This window comes from Acromyrmex echinatior, chromosome 12 (assembly GCF_024713525.1).
Source record: "Acromyrmex echinatior isolate Ae372 chromosome 12, ASM2471352v2, whole genome shotgun sequence".
NCBI lineage: Eukaryota > Metazoa > Arthropoda > Insecta > Hymenoptera > Formicidae > Acromyrmex > Acromyrmex echinatior.
The window spans coordinates 4,650,202-4,665,018 of NC_141863.1; the positions used below are offsets into that span (position 1 = coordinate 4,650,202).

The 14,817-nt window shown below is 32.9% G+C and overlaps 1 protein-coding gene across 8 annotated transcripts in view; it reads right to left on the minus strand.

Moving 5' to 3' along the window:
• LOC105149603 (phosphatase and actin regulator 2) overlaps positions 1-14,817 on the minus strand; it is a 289,109-nt gene that overhangs the window by 85,663 nt on the left and 188,629 nt on the right. The window lies entirely within an intron of this gene.

Below are 14,817 nucleotides of genomic sequence, written 5' to 3' on the forward strand. Positions count from 1 at the left end.
ATACAAAAGTGACGAGATCGCTTGTTTTGTGATTCCTGCACGTGCACTTTCTTTCTTCTTCTCGCTTTCTTTGGCTCAAGCTTGGTACGATGGTGCTCGAGAGTGCCGAAAGCACTCGCGAGCTTCCACTCGCGAAGTTCTTAGTTGCGATTCCGCGGCTCGTCACGTTGAGATATGTTCCTTACTTACTCTACTTTTCCACCCGCGTGTGCATGCATCGCGAGATGTATTGTAGGTATTCATCGCGTTCAGTGCAAAAATTGCGCTCCTGGCACGTTCGCCAGAAGGAAAATCTTAAATCAACGTTTACGACATCTCCTGGAAAATGCCATGGTGCATCCGAGACTACTCTGTATCGCGTAACATACATTTTATAAGATAAACGAAAACAAGATTATTTTACATCTCAAATTGATATTTTCTTTTATTATCAAGCTCGAAGATCAATAATATTTTTTCAATTCTCTAAGGGCGAATGTGTTGTATATCTACAACGTACATTTTAAAATTAAATTCGGGATCCGTGCAGATTAGTTAAACTGAACTGAAAATATGTGTAACATTGAATATTGAAATATATGTTGATTGATATTGGACTTAGGAATTAATTTTTACATATTTTAAATAAACCTTAATTTTAATTTTTTGAATAAACTTCAATTTTTTAACTTGCATAAATTATCTTACAAACTAAATTTAATACTTTTATTATCAAACCACTAACGACTGTTATCAAGGGTGATGTAAGGATAATCGAATGATTAGCCCTTGCATCTTTCCTCTCGATCTTACGTAAAATGTCCTTGCCGCATCGTCAGCATTCTCGTGATTATAATTAAGTTTCTGCGATCGGGTTCTCCATACCGGTCGCGCAACTGGGTCATGTCGTTATTACTCATGTTTACATTTTGCAATGTGTTCGAAGTCTTATTTCTGCATTTCGTTATCTATTCCTGTAAGTTGCTCCTGCTCTTACTCAGTATATCATTAATCTAACTAAAACAATGAAGTTAAACAATTCAATTTAAAAAAATATATATTACATTTAACTCAAATTTAGTTTATCATTTACTAAATGTATACGTTAATAGACGATTATTTTAAAACCACAATAATGTATTGATTTATATTTTGATACACGCAGAAGATAAAAATAACAGAATGTTATTTAACTAAAGAGATTGGATTACCATTGCTGTGATATTTAACGGTGTAATACTTCGATCCAATAAATTATAATTATAAAACTATATTTTTAAAAATGACAACCTCCGATGTTTTTTTTTTAATCTTGCAGCGCGCTAATTCCTCTTTCCTTCTTCTTTACACTTTTTTTTTCTTTCATAATCCTAATCTTAATTTTAAACTATCTGGTAGATGTCTACCATAAAATCATTTCACCTTGGAAGCTAGATTGCCTTTCAGTTAAGACTACTAGCATATGAGATCACGCGAAATTCACCTTAAGCCAATTTTACGGAGATTTTCGGAGAACGAATGTAGGTTTCTTCGTAGCTTAAGTAAAGAATTTAAATGATGGAAGAGATAAACAAACGGATCGGTTGGCTCACGACACGCGAATATTCCATATATTCAAGATTAACTGGTGCAACGATTGCAAAATTAGTCATTGGCAGAAAGTAGATTTCCAATTTCGCGCACTTCCATTTCTTTAACAGAGAATACATATGGTTCGCTCTTAATCGCAGTAATGGTTTATGCTATTACCTTTATTACGGACATCGTTACGCTCTTTTCTTTCCTTCCTAGAATTCGTGATTGTTCAAAGCGCATTCGCGCTTGTACGAGGCATGTAGGATTACACGTGTTTCATCAGAATTGGCAGAAGACCTAGTTCGTGTTTAAGCGCTATCAGAACCAATATTTTATATATATATATATATATATATATATATATATATATATATTTCATCTAGCTCCAAGCAAGTTGGAAGTTCACACTCAATGTCTGGGGAGATTCCATATGCTAAATGCTGTAACAATTTGTGCTATGGAATAGCACGATGCAACATGCACGTGAGCCCTGTTGTACGCAGTTTCACATACGCGATTGAGAGATAAAAATAAAAAAAAAAAAGACCGCAATGGAAATACCACGAAAACCGATCTCTAAATATTTTGCCGCTCGAATTCCACCGCAAAGCTGAACTATTTCCATGGACTGTTAACAAACTAGGCGACTGAAACAGCCAACTCAATAACCTTCGTAACTTTTACTAAATGTAAACATTACGAAAACGTTGCTCGAGAGATTAATGCTGAGGGTTGGGCACTGCCTTCAGCATCTCTCATGGACGATGGGGCACGAGGATCGAGTATTAGATTGCGCGGAGTTATACTGTCTGCGGAGGCGTGCGCACGTCTGTTTAACTATCACCCTCGTTTTGTGGGCGCAGTGCAACCGTGCAACTATGACTATGTGTGTGACTGCAGACCTATTACGGTACAGGGCATATTCATACGAATGTGCACATACATACACATACACGTACTGAGATACACATAGCCACGGATAATGTACGGTTCGTTGCAGTCGCAATTGCACGCGTTGCATGGATGCGATAATCGGAAAGCATTTCGCCATCCGTGAAAAGGCAACCTTCCTCCCTTTGCCTGGCTTGTGCTGTCCGATCAACTACCTCCCCGTGCATGAACTCACGAAAGTCGACAGAGAGGAGTGCACACGCTATGTCGGGATGAGATAAACGCCGGAATGATGTATTATGCTCGGCGAGTTTGCGAGTATCGCGCCGAGAGAGAAAATACGGTCCTGCCCGCGAGATTTCGCGAATTATGAGAGCGCAATGCGCCACATCGGTCGATTTGGCTCATTCTATAGCTATACGGGAAATTGTCAGAAGTAGTTAGACGACTTATTAATTATCAGATAGAAGGAAAAGAAAAAAGAAACTGTTCTCGCTTGACGATAAATTACGACCGTTCTTAAATGGTAAATTATGGAGAATTGTGGAGTGTTTAAAGAAGTATGGCTATTTTCATAGATATAGATTGTTCCTGACAGTCATTTTTACCATATTTTTACAACGTCTGCTAACAAAACAATGTCCCTGTTCGCATGCATCACAAGTTCAAATAAATATTTGAACACTGAGAGAAAAGTTTTTGTGACTATATTGCATAATAAAATATTAAGAACTTTCAAAATTTCAATTTTTAACCGAAACTGGCCATAACCGAAATCAAAGAATTTTCGGACAGATTCTAAATATATGTATAATATAAATTATATGTTAAATATGCGCATTTATTGATAAAAGTGAGATGTGAATATGGCGTAATCTTTCGATACATGAAAAAATGATCACAAAGAACGATTTTAGCCAGATACAGGTCTGTGCGAAAATAATTTTATTAAACCATCAATATAATTACATTAGAATTTCAAGCAAGATGAGCAATGCTGCAAAAAGTTTCGACATTTTAGCTTCCAGTTTGAGTAACTATTCCATTCTACGTAACTATTTTAATGGTTAAAATTATTTTCAGATCTATATCTAGCTAAATTTTTAGATACTCTTCAGTTAAACAAACGTTTCGTGCAATAAAAAATGAACAAAATTATATAGGTTAAGCATATGTCTACTGCAAATATTGCAATAATTATGTTATATAGATATAGAAACGGGAGACTATATTTCCAGAAGCAATAGGGAGATTAATGACAAGAATAATTAGTAATTGATGTTAAGCTCTTGCGGATTGTGGTCTGGCAGGCTCTCGTAACCCATTTAGTCGACAGCACATATGGCGCGCTCGAGAACCTATTAATACACATTCCCGTCGTCACTGCAATTTTTCCCAATTTCAGCGATAAAATATTTTATTAAAAAATGTGATGTCGCACGCGGCGATTCGAATCCACAATTACGGAATAAATCTCTCACGCGGACATTCGTGTAACGATATATTTTAATCTCTTCGTTACATATCCGGTTTCCTAATACGTTTGAAAAAAAATGGTCACATTATTAATCCCACGGCTATTTAATTATATATCACAATTATATATAACAAACAATCGTATATTTAATCGTACGTCTGCTTGCTATGTGCCTTGTCCTCAAAGAGGAATGAACATCTTTTAGTCCCTTGTGATTTTTCACATGCAGTATTGTCTTCTTTTTTAAATATGACATAATTTCTGCAGATGTAATATAAGAGTACCGTGAGAAAAAATGAAAAAAAAATTATATGCGACTTTACTCGCGTGTTTAACATGAACTAGTTATTTGCCGGAAATACAATGTTCCTTTCTGTTGTTGATGCAGATTCTTTTATTCCAGTAGCTCGTTTGTTGTCTCGACTTTCTCCAATTATTTCGGTCTCTTCTAATTAGCACGTTTACGTGAATATCCCGTAGATTTCTACGCAAAAGGGTTGCTCGCTTTTAATGGAAAATGCGTCTTCCGGTATCGATTTCATACCGCGCAATATTCAATTAATCGTGACTGTGATTTATTATTGTAGTCGGACATTTAACACATAGTATTTCCTATGTATATAGTATATCCGAACGAGGATTTAGCTAATATTCACGGAGCATTGTTTGATACTTGACGTCAATCAACGAGAGAATAATGATGGCTCTTCCTACGCAATATCAGGTGCAGCGTGTATGAGAGATAGCTATTTGAATAATCATTTCTAATCACATATCTTATCTATTAATAAAACAATAATACTATGTCTATATATTTATTTTTACTTAATTTTCTCTCTCTCTCTCTCTCTCTCTCTCTCTTATGATATTAAAATTTTATAATAAAATATTATATTTTTCTGTTCGTGGAATAAAACTTCGAAATTAACTTATATGTTAAACCTAATAATAGATATATCTAATTTTAAAACAATAATTTAAATAATTTTTTAATCTCAAGTTACTATAATAAATATGGCAACGAAATAGAAGATTGGTCCCAAATGCATGTATCTAAATTATTTAATCTCAATATATATATATATATATATATATATATATATGTATATGATATAATATATAATATTAATACAAAATATTAACGTTGCACATATCGATTTAGTATATCGATGTAGTAATTATCAACATAATGTTCATTAATTAAAAATTCTTCGAATTAATACAAAGTTAAATCCCGAAATTCGAGAATCAACGATCAGAATTACGAAATCCTGAAATTCGAGAATCAACGGTCTCGAATGCATTCAATTTGAACTCGAAATTAGCTTCGTGATGGAACATGTTCAGTATTTATAGTATGCTCTGAATTTACCATATCAAACGTCATTATAGCAGCCGACGAAAGAAAAGTGGAGACGACGGGGGGGCTAGATACACGCTAACGCGCACAAAGGAATTCAAATTGAGCTATGACTCTGCTCTCTGTCCGGTGTCCCTCTTCCTAGTGTCCTTTCTATCCTTTCCGAGGCGTGAAAATTTTGCATTTATATTCAGTCGACGAAAAGAACGAAGGTTGGGGAATTCGTGCCTCGTTGTGTCCGCAACTCTACTTTAGAAATTGCATTTTGTACGCAAGATTAGAAACAACAATTCTCTTCTCCATTTTTCTTCAAAAAGAGAAATATTAATTAATTGCTATTTATTATTTAGGAAGAGAGACAGCTTGATAAAGCTAACAAAAACTAATTAATATCTGACTAATTAAATAAGTTTAATCAGCTACATGTTTTCAAAATTGACAGCGAAATATGTTTAAACTCGACTGCCTCTGAATATACGAAATATTTTATAATTATCGTGTAGTATTTTAATATCAAATTTTAAAGATTAAGTAAAATAATTTTAGATATGAAAATTCCGAATTAAAAGTTAAAAGTTTTCAAGCGAGCAAACGAAAATAAAAACGCATGAAGTTATGCATTCGAGCATGTAACAACATTTATGAATTTAGTCAAATCATTAAACATAAATATAAATGAACTATAAAAAAATAAAATAAAAATGGTACACTATAAATAAAACTTCTAATATTAAATATTAATGCTCTTTCATTGAATAAATTACTCGAAATACCATGGTAAAATATTTTCTGTCTTTATATTTATGCATCCTTGTGAAAAATTCACGTTAAAAAATATTTGAATATTGATTCATTCAAGGATCAGGCTTAATACAGACCTCAAATTTTATTTCAAAAAAGTTTAAAAAAGGAAAAGAGGGAAAAAGCAACATATCTAAATATTAACAATTTTTCACTATTTATCTAAATAATAAATTTAAAAATTAATTAAATAATATATTTTAAAATATTAATTATACTTCATTTTTATGGTGTTCACATTGCGATTTCTGAAAAACTTCTTATTTATACATGTATAGAGTGCTTGATAAAAAAAAATATAAAGTAATATTTTTACTAGATTTAAAAATTCCTCTTTGCAAAAATAAAATTATAGTTCATCATTTTTATTAAGTTCACACGTAAAATATGTTCTATTTTATTATGCTTCCGAATTTAATTTCTCAAATGTAGGTAACTGATTTATGTCATAATTAATATTCTATCATATAATGATTCTGCCAATGCCTAATTATAGCTGTTCAAAATTTAACATTATTGTTTAATCTATTACAGCGCAATCACACACATACAAATAATAAATTACATATCACATGGCTGCTTCGTTGTTGTTGGATGTCTCTTTTAGACCTGCTCGTCACATCAGACCTCGGATCAATTCTTTACACGCACACGACACTCACGAAAACATGGTTAATTGCGACTGTGCTTTGAACGACACGCCTGGTAATTAATTACCTTAATATATAGCTACTTAATAAATATTAATCGCAAGAATTAGTAAATTACGAGATCTACCAAACAATCATGTTAATTAGAACGAATGATTATTCGAACAGTACGAATCTTTCATTATTTTACTTTTTAATATTAATTTTTTACAATCATCGAGCTTTACGTACGTTATTTCACGCTGTATTTTATGAATCAAAGAATAAGAATACGGAACATTGCTACTTATCGGATCAAGTCTCCGCGTACGAATGAAGATTGGCAGCGTTATAACTTATATAACGGAACAAAAACAAACAAACTAAGGTCGCGCCTAACGGCTCGTTAGCATTCCGAAAAATATTTCGTATTTTGTAATATTCAGGTATATTCTCACAATTTCTTTATTTTTCATTTATTTATCAATTTCGATAATTGAGCTCTTACAGTCGTATTACGTATTTTGTTGTATTTTATATAGCCTCGTGTATTTGAAAATTTACATATCACTTTGCATTCTCAATCTAGTTGTGAAATTACTCGATAAAAATTATATTTAATTCGATAAAAAATTCGAAGCATGAGATACGTGATATATCTAATTAAAATATAATTAATGAGAAATATTTGTGTAAATATCGTAATAATGAGAAGCTAATTTACGATTCCCATCTCCTATTACATCACTCTTATTCGAGATAAGCCACGCAAAATACCTGCTCCGAAAATCAATATTTCGATATTTTATTATAATAAAAAAACCAGTCATATTTTCGACGAGTAATACGAAATTTTTCGTGCCAGTAACTAAATATCTGTTCAGATGTTCCCGTGTAAACGGCATTTAGAAATGCCACACGGAAAGAATGGCTTTGCTGAGATATTTAAAAATTTAACTAGATACAGATCTGAAAATAATTTTGTATGACGCTTAAACTGGTTGCTAAATGTTAAAACCTCTTGCAGTATTATCATCAATGTTTAAATGCTCTATTTAAAAATTTATATATTCTAGCAAAACCATTCTTTCTGAGCACCGATATTGATTTTACTTAAAATATAGAAGAGCTTATGAAATTATGACACATAATAGCTAGGTGCAGATCTGAAAATAATTTTAAACCATCAAAATAATTTTGTACGATGGCTAAACTGATTATTAACTGGTTAGATTGTTAAAATTTGATGCAGCATTATCAATAAACGTCCTAACTAAAACTTTAAATACTTTAACAGAATCATTCTTTCTGTGTATTGATATGGATTTTACTTTAATACAAAGCTCTCGTGCAATTGTGAGACATAACAATTGTCATAAAATAATCCTTTATAATAAAAATTAAAAAGACTCGAGATATTGCGAAATCTACAGATTTCCTTTATATAAAATTCTTTTGTTAAACGCTAAGGGAATTAATGGGGCGCAAGGATTTTATCAAGATCTCGTATAATCAACGTAAGAAAGAAATGTTGAAGAATTTCTTAACAAGACGATCATTTTAACTGCTTATTTCTTTACTTTTCTTTTTTCGCCTTTCCCTTTCTCTATATCCTTTCAGCTCGTTGTCCACCGCTTAGCTTTCTCGGATCAATACGGCCCGCTGTAATCGTTCTTTAAACGACATTTCAGTTACGGCAAAATTCAATTTCAATTCGCCTTTCAAACTACTTTTCCGGGAGGCAACGCCGGCGAACGGAAAAGCTCGTGACTCCCTGGACAATGCGCGAGGCCAAGTTGTTATTGCCTTTGCACCTTGACACGATTTATTATCAACGTTATACGATGTCCACGTGCATATCCGTCTGTCCGACACGCCGATGCACCCCGTCCTTCGCATTCGTCGTCGGTATTCTCTAATGTGCATAGAATAAAAAATATTTTTCTGGAGGCAACTGTCAGACGTAACAAATATAATCACATCTGCCACAGAGATATCTGCCTTTTTTTTCGAACTTTCTCTCACAAATCTCCAATATTTCAAACCTTTTACGACTTTCCACCCACTTTATTTTATTCGATCAGCCGTGAAGAATCACGATATATTCGCAACGCCGGATTTGCACCGATTATTCTGAGTTTATTCGGATTTAAACACGCCTCCGCGAAAAGCTCGTCTCGCAAACTGATAAGACTAAATGTTCACTCAATTATTCACGATATGCATTGAAATCCGCTTTTCGTAGAATGGCTTATGACTCGCGCGATTTTTTTTTTCATTACGCGAGCGGGCACTTTGTCCATATGGTAATTTTAATTACTCTGCAATCAACATGGTCGGGTATGTGTAGGTAAATTGAAATGTGCAAACGGTGAACAATCTTTCATTAAACATCAGTGTAAAATGTTTTCATCGCTACGTGCACTTGTAATTAGAATCGCGGCGACTATGACGCACACAGGAATGGCATTGATTTAACGGAGGTCAGTGCTTTCGCATACCGACGACAAATGAAGGAAACAAACGAAAGCGTAGGATGAAGTATTGGTACACATTGGATTATTAGAGCATGAACTGATAAATCCTAAAGCTTTCGATTCTTCAGTCAAAGCATATACTATTTCGTTTCGGGAAAGTCGCAACGTGCGACAGTACTCATCCATGTAAACAGCGAACTAGGGATTAAATTGTGGATGCACTAAATTATCTTAATTATATCTGTTAATTGTAACTATTAAGTTACATTCGATCGAGTACACGCAACGTAAATTATCTCGTATGCCACATAATTTACAACATCATAATGTTGTATCATCCAAATTAGTCATTATTGAATTGCTAATTAAACAAAGAACACACGTGGTCCATCAACGTTATTTATTTCTCACACTCTTGAACTTTTAATGAGTTAACCTTCCTTTTACTTGATATAATGTTTAATGCTAAACATAATACTTAGTTATCATTTCAATTTGAATTATTAGGTTGTCTTCTTTGATAAACTTTGACGAGTTTCAACTGGAGAAAAGTTATGACTTGCTTTAGAGTAGAGGAAAATATTTTGTATTTCTACGATGATGGCTTATTTAGAATTTAAAATGAAATAATAAATATGTTTGATATTTGTCGAAAGCGAGAAAAAAGTAATAATACAAGAATAAAAAAACAAACTTGCAGATATTCGTCATAAATAATTTATATACCACTAACTGCGTTTTGATTCTCCAGCCCTGTCTCTAGCTTGTTTTACTCATACAGCGTTATCTCTTAGTCCTTGATTATTCTTTTAAACAAAGAACGTTCTAAAAAAAAGATACATAAAACATCCTAGTTATATGAACCCATATAATACTATTATCTTGTTTTAACATCTATAAGCATTGTTCCTGCAAAAATAAACTGTCAGGTTCACCGTGTCGTCGGTTATCCATTAATTATCTATTACCTTGTAATTAGCTGAGCAGTTCTGACCTAATTCTGAATAGTCGTGCGTGTCGCATAGCCATATCAATGAATCATAAGTTCGACAAATTTTTAAGTAGTTAAAAAGAAATACCAGAAAGTAAACGCTATTAATTAATTTATTTATTCGTTGCATACTGGATTAAGTGGATTTTCTCGCGTATGATTGTATGTGCAATGCATTGTGATGAGATCGTGCGAGCAATACGTTTATATATTGCAAACGAAGCTGTAGGTAATCATTTTGTAGGCAAACGGGACTGCTCCTTCATATGTACATAACATTCATTTTTATACGGAAAGTATAAATTTCCAATTCCAAGTCACTTTTTTTGCAGAGACTGTATATCTGATACATTTTTAATTTAAGCTCATAACGCATACAGCCACGGTGTTAAAATGCACCGAGAGATTCTCGAGAAAATCGATAATCTAACGCACGTCAGCTTTCTCATTGGTCATTAGCAAATCTGGAATGACGTACGCAGCATCTCTCATCCATCGGAGAAGCTCTCTCGTCGCGCGATTAATTCGACCAAAAAATGCAAACCAATTGCAAGATGACAGACCCAGAAACGAGAAGGTATAGCCGGGCGAGATGTCGAATCGTCCGCGGCTGCATTCATCACGACTGTGCGGTTGCAGCAGGTGGCGTGGTTTTGCATGAAATTAAAAATGTATTGTCCTCGTTTGCATAAGAACCTCGGGCGGTGGTGTTTGGCGTGGATGGCCCCGACGGATGTATTGGATTATTCAGAGCGTTGGAGGAACGTTAAAATGTGGGTTTAGGATAAGCGCGCCATAACGCGCGGAGCGTTCTTTGCATAAATTAACGTGGAAATTAGGGAATTAGCTTTTACGAGCGAAATGAAGCGTCTCTCTCCGCTGCTGGTGAGAACAAGTAAAATTACGAACGACTACATGGGGCTACTCGATTGCGATTTTTATTTTCGCGGTTACAACGAGTGCAGTAAAGTGTAGTTTTATCCGAATTGTGTGTGTGTGTGTGTGTGTTTTAAGATGGATTGCTGTGTCTATTTAATTCTGTTAGTCTGTTGAAATTTACGATATTATAGTAAATAATTATATAGTTTGAGTCAATATGATTAAAAAAAACTTTTAAATATAAAAAATAAAAAATTTTCCCAGAAAAAATTTTATACCAACAAACGATGTCATCGAAATGTCAGACAAGTTCTTAAATAAAATAAATTACATTTTGGATCAAAGAGATCTGAACATACAAGCAGGGTTACATTATTATATTCCATTAAATTAAATTATTGAATAAGTTATAAGATATACATGTATCTTTTCATGTTTAACTATATATAATTAAGTACACACATAGATGTGCAAAAAAACTCTTCTGTTTTTTTTTTAAATCTGACCATTACCGACAGCATACTCAATTTAAATGCTAAAACTCAATTACTTATAGATTTACATCTAAATGCTAAAACTTTATTACTTATAATTCTCTCTGTGACTAGACTGTTAAAATGTAAATGAGACCTAAAATTTTCTTAAATAATATGTGACGGATAGATGTAAGATATGACAAGACGAAAACTGAAGGGAGCTTCGTGTAATATTTATAATACCAATTAGAGTTTAATTAAGCTATAATTTTGCTTTTTTTCCTCCATTCAAAAGATCTCTATCGTTCATTAGAGCTACACGCTCTTTATCAAAGCTCTCAACATGTAGTTACGTGCAATTAATATAAGCGTGTAAGGCAAATGACTAAACTAATAAGAGGATAAAATTAGTTTTACATCATTAATTGTGTCATTAATTAATAATTAATGATACAGAAGGAATTAGTATCCGTAAAAAACTTTGTTCGATGATCAAAAAATACTAAATCTATGTAAATTTAAAAAAGAACATTTAATGTATACCATACCGATTGTATCAATAATTTAATTAAAATTTTTAAAATTTAATTTTCGGTTTCTGATAATTATTAAAACACACTGCATATTTTATTCAAAATTAGTCAATAATGAGCTTTGGTTCAACATTATTTTATTATAATTTATATTATTCAAAATTGTAAGAAGATGAGTAAAAATATAATTCTGCGATACTTGAAATAAACTATTTTTTCGTATAATAATTTTGAATCAAATTATATATTTATATTATTTTGTTTTTATTTTGATACAAAATGTTTAAATTCTTTTCTTTATAGTTTGCCATTTTCTTGCTGTTATTAATAAATATCTTAATAATTATAAATACATTGTTAATTTTTCAGTCATTGGGCGCTCAATTCTTGGAACTTTTATTTTAAAACAATTATTTTGAAAAAATAAAAAATTTCACAGTCAGCTATCAGTTTAAAAAGTAAATATCGAAGTTATTACGATATTTTCTCATTCTCTCTCTTTCTTGGTTAGCATGGGCGGTGATTAAAATCGCAACTAACGAGAAGAAAGCATTAAGATCTCATTGGATTCAATATTTGCCCGTTATCGCATCTTTGGTGTACCTCGCCTCAAATATTATCGCGGACTCATCGTGTGTGTTCCATCGTTTTCAACGGTATCGCACCTACACATAAGCGTAATGCCTTAGTACGAAAGCATTCAAAGTTATTCGAAGCTAACCCAGTTCACGCGCACGATCAGGAATCTCCGGAGAGAAACCCGGGTGTCGAGGAAGATAACCTCGACGTGTCGAGGGTAATGGCGTCTCCACAGTCCACTTCGTGGCCTCTCTTTCCTCGGGTTGGATCTGAAACTACCTCGGTGGAAGCACTCTCAGCGAAGTTACACTCGGCGTTTCCGTCATTGGACGGATGCATGCAGTTTCTTTATGGGCCTATCACGAATCCCCAAAATCCCTGAACCAAATTACATCCCCCTACCCGTGACGAAACGAAAAAGGATTTCGATCCAGTCGTGTACGTAGATCTATTTTTCTCAGATTAAATTAAGAAGCTCAATATGTCAACATAAACGCGTTTATTTTAAGACAGTAAATAACCGAAAGTATATATATTTATAGATTTTAGAGATTAAACCTTCCGTCAGCTATGTGGAATTTTGTACCTTTTATCAGTAATTGGATCTTTCAGTGCAGATTTTTATATTGTTTCGGACTAAGCTTTGTGTAAGAATTTTGTAATATAAAAATAATGTGATATTGATGTAAACGATGATAAAATGATAGGAGTTAAAGGCTGTAATAAACTATGGAATAAAGAAAGATGGTGTGTGCAGTAAGATATATTGCTAGTTTTTAGTTAACCATTAATTTATAAAGTACGAATGGCTAAGAAGTTATTGTAAATTTCTTTGTGGCCACGTAGTGGAAGTTAAAATAACAAACTCTATACTATTCTATATATTGTTCCAGACTGTATAACAATTTTAAAAATCTTGCATGCTTGTGAAAGCTTTAATAATGTTTTATTATAACATAGAAGTCAAATTGTATTTTACAGATTTAAATTTATCTACCAGAATTCATAATCCAAATACTGACTATGCCTTCAAAGTTCAACTTAATCGTTGAAGAGTTAAAAGAAATGTTAAGAACATAAAGACAAACTTCCCATTTTTCTTCTTTTTAATGTCATTTTTATGTGACTTCGATTTCCGTGATAATAGCGACGCAAGTTCATCGTTGCAACTGAATTATCTCGGAGAAAATTACGATGCGTTTACGAGATGAAGCAGACATGGAAAATGTCTTGCCGTAAAACGAATAAAATGGAAAATTTCCCGGTTAGTTTTTACCGTAAACTCGGCTTACGTACCTGTAAATATAAAAGGATGTACAGAGCCTAATTGAAAATCTGTGCCATGTGTACGACAGAAGAGTATGACAGAAGGTAATGCAATTATAATCATCGTTTCCGCATAATTCCGTCGAGACATAAGGCGTTTACCATGTGCCGTCATTAAACATTCTCGATTCGGAGGATAGAGAGTCTCGTGTGTGCCATTAGGTCTTTGCCAGACATGTGCGCATACGAGGAAGCGTTGCATTAATGATTGCGCTTTAGCTGAACAGATGAATGGGCGTAATCTAACCTAAGTTAAGTACTATATCATATGCAAAATTGCCGAACCCGTGTCACGTCACTCGCGGCTCGCGACAAGATATTTATCTTATCTTTATCCGACTTCAAATTTATCTCTCAAATTTGTTAAGGCGCTGCTAGGCAATCGTACACGAAGAAAGGATTGTATAGTAAAAATTTATTGAAGTTTTTGTTATTTTGAAATATATATATAGATATATATTGAAATTTAATTTTTAATATATATATATATATATATATATATATATATATATTGAAATATATATATATATATATATATATTAAAAATTACGATATTTTTTTTAAAGATGTTATGTACGCTTTACATTCTGTGACAAGATTATTGTAATTATTCGCACATATTTGTTTACACACAGAAAGATCGAAGATTTTGCTGAAGTATTTAAAAATTTAGCTAGATCAGCTAGATGTACAAATTTGATTAACTAAATATAAAAATAAAGTTAACAGATTATGAAAATAATTACGTAGGGATCTGAAGTACGATGAGCAATGTCGCAAAAAGGTGTGATATTTTAGCAACCAATTTGAGCATCCTACATAATTATTTTAATAGTTCATCAAA